The following is a 10,986-nucleotide window of genomic DNA, read 5'->3' on the forward strand; positions in this document are numbered from 1 at the left end:
CACGCACGCACGCACACACACACACACACACACACACACACACACACACACACACACACACACACACACACACACACACACACACACACACACACACACACACACACACACACACACACAGAGATACAGAGATACACACACAGACACACACACACACACACACACACACACACACACACACACACACACACACACACACACACACACACACACACACACACACACACACACACACACACACACACACACACACACACACACACACAGGGCAGGGTTTTGATCATATCTTATCTTATCTGAATATCTATAAATACGTTTCCATTGCATCTTCACGTATATCTTCACTATGAGTTCCATTCACAGTGAGTGGATGTTTGCTTGTCGTTGGTGCGTGGTTTAAATCCTTTATATTGATCAGAGTAGATGTGTAATCAATAGCCAAGGACAGGATAACACAAGAGATGTACTGCTGTAATCAAGCTAGCTTTATCCTACAGGAGTGGTGTAAAGTAACTAAGTACACTACATGTACTCAAGTACTGTAACTTAAGAACAATTTTGAGGTATTTTTGGGAGGTGAAGCGGCGAACAGTTGACGCCAGCGTCCACACTTTTCCCACATTCACACACTTGGCAAGCTAGCGCCGACAGACTCATTGGAGGCAATGTAGGGTTCAGTGTCATATCCAAGGACACTTCAACACTAACTCTGGGGGAGCCCGGGATGGGTACCTTGCGGTTGCCATCCGGACGTTCTACCGGCCACTCTACCCCTGAGCCACTGCCTCCCACTAGTTACTAGTTACTTTGTAGACTTATATTATTATTACAAAACCACTTCAGACTTAAATACATACTTTGGCAATTTGAGAATAACAGATCTACAAGCTCACAACGCGTCACAACGTGACATGTTATGAGCTTGTAGATCTGCTATTTTCAAAGGATTTTTATTCATTTTATACATTTGAAAAAAATGGAAGGTTCTGCATAATGAGCACTTTTACTTTTGGTACTTTTAGTATATTTTGATGCCAATACCCTTGTACTTTTACTCAAGTACATTTTGAATACCGGACTTCTAACAGACTTTCTATTTCTACAATAGGGCATTGATACTTTTACTTAAGTAAGTCAGTAAATGTGCTCTCTGAGGTTACAGAGTATTGGAATGGAAACTGGGGAGACAGTCTTGCCCAACACTGAATAACATACACAAGAAGAACTAAAAAGGCTTTTTGAGTACAAAATATTTTCACTTGCCAAATACTTAAGAGAAAGCCTCAGATAACCTATCGAGCAGCTTTCAGTTCCTGAGAAGTGAATGTAATTTTGTGTAATTTTACGCTTTTGTTTCTCTCATAATCCCATAAGGGATGAGTCTTGAAGGACAATTAAACAGATATTCAAAATGTACGCGTACACACACACAAGCATGCACACACGCACGCACGTGCACGTGCACACGCACAAGCACGCGCACACGCACACGCACACGCACACGCACACACAGACGCACACTGGCCAGGGTTTTGATCATTATCTTATCTGAATATATATAGATACGTTTCCATTGCATCTTCACGTACAGTATATCTTCACTATTATGAGTTCCATTCACAGTGAGTGGATGTTTGCTTGTCGTTGGTGCGTGGTTTAAATCCTTTATATTGATCAGAGTAGATGTGTAATTAATAGCCAAGGACAGGATAACACAAGAGATGTACTGCTGTAATCAAGCTAGCTTTATCCTACAGGAGTTAGAGGAGACATAGCAAGTAACTCAGATTATTTTACATACAGTATACAGTAGGCTAATGATAGAAATCTATCTATATCTTCACACACACACACGCGCACGCATGCGCACACTCACGCACGCGCACGTGCACGTGCACACGCACACACACACACACACACACACACACACACACACACACACAAAAACACACACACACACACACACACACACACACACACACACACACACACACACACACACACACACACACACACACACACACACACACACACTCCTTGTTGTTAAACTTTTTTATCCGTCGTCACAAATAGATTCATTCACTGATTAAAATGACTCCAGCTGTATTGTCTTAAGGGAGTAGTTATATCACTTGAAGCCTTGAATTCATAGACTTCCTACTGAGTCTCCTATTGACCGATGACACGGTCATCAAATTATAATTTTCTTCGGTGAACTACTCCTTTAAATCTCCTCTGATTTTTTTTTCTGGTGTGTTTTCGCTGGTGTGTCGTCAAAGTGTCTTCCAGTACCAACCGGTAGTGGATGGATTTTTGGAAAATAAGTGCATTTCGAGTGCATAGTTCAAAAGTTTAAGTTCCTCCTAAAGAGGTATTTGGCTCTAAGTGAGTTACCATTATCACCGCTGACTTTGAATCGACTGTGAGAATCAGTGTTGCCATGTCTGCTTATTATAAGCTACTTTGGGCTTGTTTTTTTGTAAAAAGGCTATATTGGTATATACGTTTTTTTGGGCTTGTTATTGAAGTGTAGTTGCTGCTTATTTGGGCTTGCTGTGTTGTTTAAATCAGTGGTTCTCAAACTTTCATATCAAGGACCCCCAAGTTAACATGTATTTGTCTGCGGACTGAAAATATTTTGTGCCAGGGACCCGTGTACCAGAATTGTGTTTTTTCCGAGATTCTTTTGAAAATAGCACATCTACAAGTTCACAACGTGTTACACTGCGACGCGTTGTGAGCTTGTAGATCTGATATTTTCAAATAGCCAATGTATAGGTTTGAAGTGCTCATGTGGCCTACAGTTGCTTCTTTTGGGCTTGTTTTCAAAGACCTGGTTGCTTATTTCTCACACAGAATCTGGCAACACTGGTAAGAATGGACATGCCAGTGCGCCAGGTTGCCATTGCGTTGCTAAGGTGTGACGGATTATTTCAAACCACAACCCTGTGGTGCGGTGAGAACAATTAGGGAGGGAAAAACAGGAAGCAAAAATTTGCTGGAGGGAGAACTTTACACCACAAGTACACCATACCATGGGGTTCAAAGTGAGGTTCGGGCCGGGAACACACTTGTACAATAATACACACAGAGAGCGTTTATTTTGTGAGATTCATTATTATATTAAACTGCTGTTGTGTCATGAGTACATTGAGACAGAACACAAATATGAGGAAACAAATAAAGCGGCATGCTTTTTCTGAAACAAGGAAATGTTTAACCACAAAGTGAAAATTCCACGACACATTTTTGTTTATTCATCACTCCCGGTGCATTAGGTACCTGGGAGTCTTGAAGGACCACGTCACCCATTTTATTCATATACAGTAATTGGTGCTCACTATTGCTCATTGTAAGATGACAAAATGTTTGTCTACTCACTCTGTGTCTCAGAGGAGGGTTGTGGACAGTTCAGAAACCTGCCTACCAGTGACATCTATCGGTAGGCAGGTTTTGTCATTTTAAACAAGATTTAAAACTTTTTATTTCAGTTTTTTTTTTTTTTTTTACAGTATAAGAACAATGGCTTCTATTCAGTGGTGGAAAAAGTACTCAAAATGTTTTACTTAAGTAAAAGTAGCAATACCACAATATAAAAATACTCCTGTGTGCAAAATGTTAGGCTACTTGAGTAAAAGCACAAAAGTGTTGGCATCAAAATATACTTAAAGTACCACAAGTAAAAGTACAAACATTTTTGAAAATAGCAGATCTACAAGCTCGTAGAGAGCTTGTAGATCGGCTATTTTCAAATAGCCTAGGTATAAAATAGGGTTAAAGTGGTTAACGTGTGTTTTATAATATAATAATTCAATACCTCAAAAGTGTACTGTACTTAAGTACAATACTTGAGTAAATATACTGTGCTACTTTCCACCACTGCTTCTATAGATACACACGGGGACTACAAATTTCACGCCCACTTTTGAGACAGCGCCGCTACTCCCGGTCCGTTAGAACGATGAACTGCAGCTGCCAATGCAATCCCTATGAGAGGATATGAGAATTAGCCTACTTTTGAAATATTCCTACATTAACTGGAGACGATATTGATTTAAATAAAAATATGTTTCCAAATGTATGGAGTGTCTTTGTCAACATATCTTCTTGTTTTCTTAATAGTTGATGTGTTTCACATTTAATTTGCCACTTTAATGAGTTACCCATAATGCTAACACAGCAGAGGGTAAACGGCAGACAGGCATTTCAGTGACATCACTGTCTTTACGAGTGCCGAGCGCCGACCAGTGGTGTACCCACTGTAGAGGCAGGAGAGGCGGTCGCCTGCCCAACTAAGATCTCGCCTCCCTTAAAAAAAAATAAAAAAAACGAAAATGTGTCATTGCGTGCTTAATGTCCTCAAAGTCACGCATCCAACAAGCTTTGAACTGAGCAGATTGGACCTTCTGTTCCAGAGATAATGACCCAAACCTATTGAAAACTGACACTTTCGCCAGTTTTCTGGGTATTGAAAACCTCAAGGGATGCGTCCGTGACGTATATACCATGCGACCACTTAAACTCTGGATCACCGATGCTAGCGGTTTTGACATACTGATGGAGTATATTATAGTATATTGTGGGTAGTATATCGAGATGAAAGATATGGGACATTAAAAAGGACAAATTAAACAAATGGGACAGATTATTAGAACACAAAAAAAATCGCTACAGCCTCAGTAGTTAACCAGTGAAATGACGGTATTTTACAATGCCTCTCATAGAGATTGCATTGAGAGCTGCAGTTCATCGTTCTAACGGACCCCGAGTGTCAAAAGTGGGCGTGGATTTGTAGGCTTTCCGCTTCCGGCCGTGTGTCTCTATTACAGCATGCTAAGTTTCCAGGAAGTATGTAGATTCTATTAGCTTGGAATCCGCAATTGGGAACTGTCCGTAGCCCCACCACTGAAATGAGTGGATGGAAATTGTGGCAATGAATATTAGTGAGAACCAATTACAAGAAGATAAGGTTTAAAATGGGTGAAGTGTCCCTTTAAGACTGAACACTGCCAGTCTGTACTGTTACTGTGTACGCACTGTACAGACAATCAGTAAGAGTCATTGTAAAACATGACGAACCCTTAGGGTCACACAGTGAGCACGCAGCACATTAATATTACATACCGTACAATAACAAATGAGCTCTCTGAGGGTACAGAGTATCAGTGGTGTAAAGTAAGTACATGTATTCAAGCACTGTACTTAAGTACAGTTTTGAGGTATCTTTACTGTAATGGAGTTCTTCCAATTTTCAATAATTTTACTTCTACTCCACTACATCTCAAAAGGCTAATGTTGTACTCCACTATCATTATTTGAAAACTTAAGTTTGTAGATTTGTATTATCATTACAAACCGATTCAGACCTATATACATACTTTGGCAATTTGAAAATATCAGATCTACAAGCTCACAACACGTCACAAAGTGACACGTTGTGAGCTTGTAGATCTGATATTTTCAAATGATTTTTATGCATTTTAAACATTTGAAAACTTGTGAAATGGGACCTTCTGCATAATGAGTACTTTTACTGTTGGTACCTTAAGTATATTTTGATGCCAATACCCTATTTCTACAATAGGGTATTGATACTTTTACTTGAGTAAACTTGTGAGTACACTGCAGAGTATTGGAATGGAAACAGTGGAGAGTGGAGACAGTCTTGCTCAACACTGAATAACATACACAAGAAGAACTCAAAAAGTGCTTTTTGAGCACAACATATTTTCACTTGCCAAATACTTAAGAGAAAGCCTCAGATAACCTATCGAGCAGCTTTCAGTTCCTGAGAAGTGAATGTAATTTTGTGTAATTTTACGCTTTTGTTTCTCTCATAATCCCATAAGGGATGAGTCTTTCTTGAAGGACAATTACAGAGATATTCAAAATGTATTCATTGCATTCATACACACAAGCGCACGTGCGCGCGCACACACACACACACACACACACACACACACACACACACACACACACACACACACACACACACACACACACACACACACACACACACACACACACACACACACACACACACACACACACGCAAAACCACACGCACGCTCTCAGTCTCCCCCAAGCTCGTTAAATACATTAAAAAAACATTACATTGTGTGTACTGTAGACGGAGTACAGCAGGACATCGGGCAGAGCACAAAGCAGGTTATTCATTCTTTCATGGCAGGGGTCACCTAAGGCTAATGGGACCCCAGTGGGCCCAGTGGCCCAGTGGGCCCCTAAAAAAACAATGGCCACTTCCACAACTACAGTACAAGCCCACCGGGCGGGCTCATTAGGCTCGGGTCCAAACAAGCAAACAAACAAATACACACTGATGAGCATAACATGAGCGTACAGGGCTGCAACTACGCTATCCATTATTTTCTTATAGCGATTATTCTATAACTTTTTTTTTTGCTGTTTTTATATATCGTCGCTGTCTGGCAGAAACTCATCTCCTTATTTAAACTTGTGTTTTTTCGTAATTTAATGCCCTACACTTGATCTTACAGACGTGTCACACAAAAGCATCAAAAGTTAGCCTGATCAGACTGAAGCTGCGTGGAGCTTCAGTCTGACATTGGCTCCAGTGTAGGCGATTACAAGGGGGAGGGGATTCGAAGTTCCCTAAACCAATCTCAAGAGATCCACGGATCCGCCTACATCTGATGTCATCGCACAGATGACATCAGATGACAAAAAAGAAAAAAATATGTATAATTTGTTTTTATTATTATTTTTTATATCATATTCAGCCATTTTGATAACAGTGTATATATAGCTATCCGAAATCCGTCAGAAACCAGCAAAAAAATTGCGCGAGCGCATGGTCTGGGCTAGCTCCATAAAGAACCTCTCACTCCGCTATACAGCTCCGAGATGAGGTTCTATGTCGTTCTCTACCCGTACCCGGAAACTACCCGTTTAAATCGCTTATTTAGTCAGCCTGTGGCCATGTTTCCCATTGTAGCCAAACCGGGAGCAGTACTGGCAGCGGACGTAGGGGGGTTTTCCGGGTTGAATGGGAAACATGGCCACAGGCTGACTAAATAAGCGATTTAAACGGGTAGTTTCTCTCCGGACCTAAAATATTATGCTCCGAACCAAACCTTAAACATCCGTGTGGTTTGGAATCTACCATTAGTTTTGGGATACGATGTATACAAAAGGGTAAACAGCGGAGCCTTGGCGGACGTTCCACCGATTCTGGAGAACGACATAGAACCTCATCTCAGAGCTGTAGCGGAGTGAGAGGTTCTTTATGGAGCTAGGTCTGGGCACACATGCACGCGCGTGCCCACCCGCTACTGCCTAGGCCCAGCCTCAGCTAGCGTTCTGGCTACGCCACTGCTTAAAAGTAACAGTTTTGGACACATGAGGTTTCCACCGACAGAGACAATATACAAAACAAATTATATATCAACAAATCGATTAAAATAATAGTGAAAATATTTTTTTCGCCATGATCAATGAGATAATGATGACGATCGGTTCTTTTATTAAATTGTTGTTATCGATATAATGATTATGTTTTATAATTGCCAACATCGATCCGCTCGATTAACTGTTAACTGCTGCACCCCTACATGACTGACCTCAGAGCAGCCTGGAGGCAGAAACCACACAGAAAAAGCTTCTCATTTGGGGGCCTAATTTCTGCTCTGCTGGAGAGGACAGAGGAGAATGGAAGGAAAAACATTAAAACGGGTCTGGAATCGGATCCAAGCAGGGTGTGTGTGTGTGTGTGTGTGTGTGTGTGTGTGTGTGTGTGTGTGTGTGTGTGTGTGTGTGCGCATGGTGATGACGAAATGCCTCACAGCCTTGTCTTTCACACACCCTGCTCTCTCTCTCCTCTCAGGTCATAAAGTTAGATAGCGGCCTATGAAAGAAGAGGAAGTGATCAGTAAAAACTAAAGGTAAAAGACTTTGTGTGGGCTTGTGGACTTTGCCATGTGACTCAGATATGGACATGACACTACTTTTATGGACTTTAATGTGATATGATAGCAGTATCGCTTTTTTATATTATTTTTTTTACTGTTTTTAACTGTGTGTTGTGTCTTGTGTTTTTATGCAGTGGAATTACAGCAACTGAGTGGCAATATCAAGGGATTCTGATTCTAAACTACCCAATCTGCATTGTAAAATCCTCTGTTTATTTTAACTATCAGAGTGTACAAATGGAACCAAATGGACCCTTACCGGTCCATTTGGTTCTATTTGTACACTCCCAGAGTTACAGAGTACATATGGACCCCTGGTGGTCCCCGGACTAGATGTTGATCTAGCCTGGGACCAGACGAATCTTGCCAGTGCAAAAAAAAAATTGCCCTCTGCGATTTGGGTCTAGCACCGCTCCGTTGTGAATCCATTTCCTGCTCCCTGGTGACCAATCAGGGCGCAGTATTCAATATGGGAGACTGTAATTGGTAGTTGGTTGCAGGTCTAACCAATTGCGTCGAGAGCCATTGTTGTGCCGCCTGCCGCCCCCTTGGAAAAAGAACTGCTTCATAGAGGCACCAGACTCATATCCACGCAGTTATAGTCTGGCTACGGGAGGCTAATGTTGATCAACAGTGTCCTAACCGTATAATGCTATTCACAGAGCCTGGGACGACAGCAGACCGCCCTCCTGTGACACTGCCTGGTCATATAAAACAAACAAAAAATGGAAAATTGGAAATTGACATTTACGAAGGCTTGGAAAACCAAATTTGACAACAAAAGGAACACCCGCTTTGAGCTGTTATTACAGGATTTGTATCACGTACATGTTTTTCACAGCATGGCTCTACAGGAGTTTAGTCGTGTGTGTAAGAGTGAGGCTCTGTCTGTGTATGTATGTGCATCCGGAGCTAATCTCGCAAACCGCTGAACGGAATCAGCGCCACAGAAGCACCTCCACATATCGTCTCTGTCAGCCACAAACCTCTTATCTCCATATTTTGAATTTGTCGTGTTTTTCGTAAATCAGCGCCCTACTTGATCATACTACAGCGTCACATAAAAGCAGTGGTGGAAAGTAACTAAGTACATTCACTTAAGTACAATTTGGAGGGATTTGTACTTTACTTGAGTATTTACAATTGACAATACTTTTACTTCTACTCCACTACATCTCAGAGGTAAATATTGTGCTTTTACTCCACTACAATGATTTGAAAACTTTATTTACTACAGTAGTTACATTTCAGATATAAATTATGATATTATGAAGATCTGCTATTTTCAAACATCCTATACTTTTACTTTTGGTACTTTAAGTATATTTTCTTTTTACTCAAGTAACATTTTGAACACCGGCCTTTTACTTGTAACAGAGTATTTCTACATTGTGGTATTGCTTTTACTTAAGTAAAATATCTGAGTATTTTTTCCACCACTGCACAAAAGCATCAAAAGGAGCAGATCCGAAACGCGGCGCGTTATGCTTTATACGTTTTGAAATAATTGCCTTGAATTTGTATTATCGAAGTCAACGCTGAAACCTCACGATTGCCATTAAGTCGTCGTCATGGTATGTCATAGATGAGGCTGAGGTCTTTACTGTGTACCACATACTGTATGGACAAGCAACACTCTGAGCACAAATCCAAAGAACAGAGCAGGTATTTGGTGTGATTGCGATCGATGGCAATCCGGCTGGTTCAGCCGTCCGCTTCGATTGACCCTAATCTCACTACAAAACACTCTGCCACTCCAAAATAAAAAAGGTCTGGAGACCAATAAACACACAAAACACAGTATCACACATTTTACATTGTACGCAAAAAGTAAAAAGGAGGCACTCAGCAACAATGTTCCGAGTTCACAGAGTAGGCTATGTATTTTGCCAATTTGTCTTTAATGACAAGAAAAAACTGATTTGCTTCTCTTCTTCCCTCTCTTTCTATCTCACCATCCCTCTTTCTTTCTCTCTTTCCCTCTCGTTTTCTTTCTCTTCCTGTTTTCAGTGCTACAGGCATGATTTGTGGACGCTGCAACGTTCTGTTGTCGGCTCAATCGATCATCCTTGTCGAACATGCTTTATTAGCGTAGAGAGGAGGGGGAGAGGAGAGAGAGAGAGAGAGAGAGGAGAGAGAGAGAGAGAGAGAGAGAGAGAGAGAGAGAGAGAGAGAGCGCATAGGGCAGCAGCTTTTCTTAGCAATAATTGATTTAATTGATTATTCAATTAATCAAAGCACTGTTTTTGTTGTTGCACAGCGGTGTAGTGCAAAAAAGGTGTAAATTTAAGATCTAAGCTCACAAATGAAATATTCTTGAACAATATCACCTATAATGACATGCCCAATATAGGGATTGATTATGAATCGATAATTTTATAAAATCATGGATTATCGACAACAAAAAAATGGACACCATTGATTAACTGTTGCAACCCTGAGAGAGAGAGAGAGAGCGAGAGAGAGAGAGAGAGAGAGAGAGGAGAGAGAGAGAGAGAGGGAGAGAGGGAGAGAGAGAGAGAGAGACATATTGTGTGTGTGTGTGTGTGTGTGACAAAAAAAAATGGATACCATTGATTAACTGTTGCAACCCTGAGAGAGAGATAAAGAGAGAGAGAGAGAGAGAGAGAGAGAGAGAGAGAGAGAGAGAGAGAGAGAGAGAGAGGAGAGAGAGAGAGAGAGATAAAGAGTGAGAGACAGAGAGAGAGAGAGAGAGAGAGAGAGAGAGAGAGAGAGAGAGAGAGAGAGAGAGAGAAGAGAGAGAGAGAGAGAGAGAGAGAGAGAGAGAGAGAGAGAGAGAGAGAGAGGCGGATAGAAGATGAGAGAAGATGCATTTCCTCTGATTCTCGATGAGGATGCTTGCAGGTGTTCTCCGTGTGGATGTGAGTTCCAGCTCCAGCTTTAAAGAGGAGGTACGGAGGTGGAAGGAATCTCTCATGGCCAGTGTGAATATTTTATCCCTGCCTCTGGCTCTGGGCATCCGTGCCAGGACGGACAGGATGCCAAACCGATTCTTTCCCCAGGCAGTCAGACTCTT

The sequence above is a fragment of the Gymnoscopelus braueri genome (assembly GCF_963280865.1).
Source record: "Gymnoscopelus braueri genome assembly, chromosome: 15".
In the NCBI taxonomy this organism is placed as follows: domain Eukaryota; kingdom Metazoa; phylum Chordata; class Actinopteri; order Myctophiformes; family Myctophidae; genus Gymnoscopelus; species Gymnoscopelus braueri.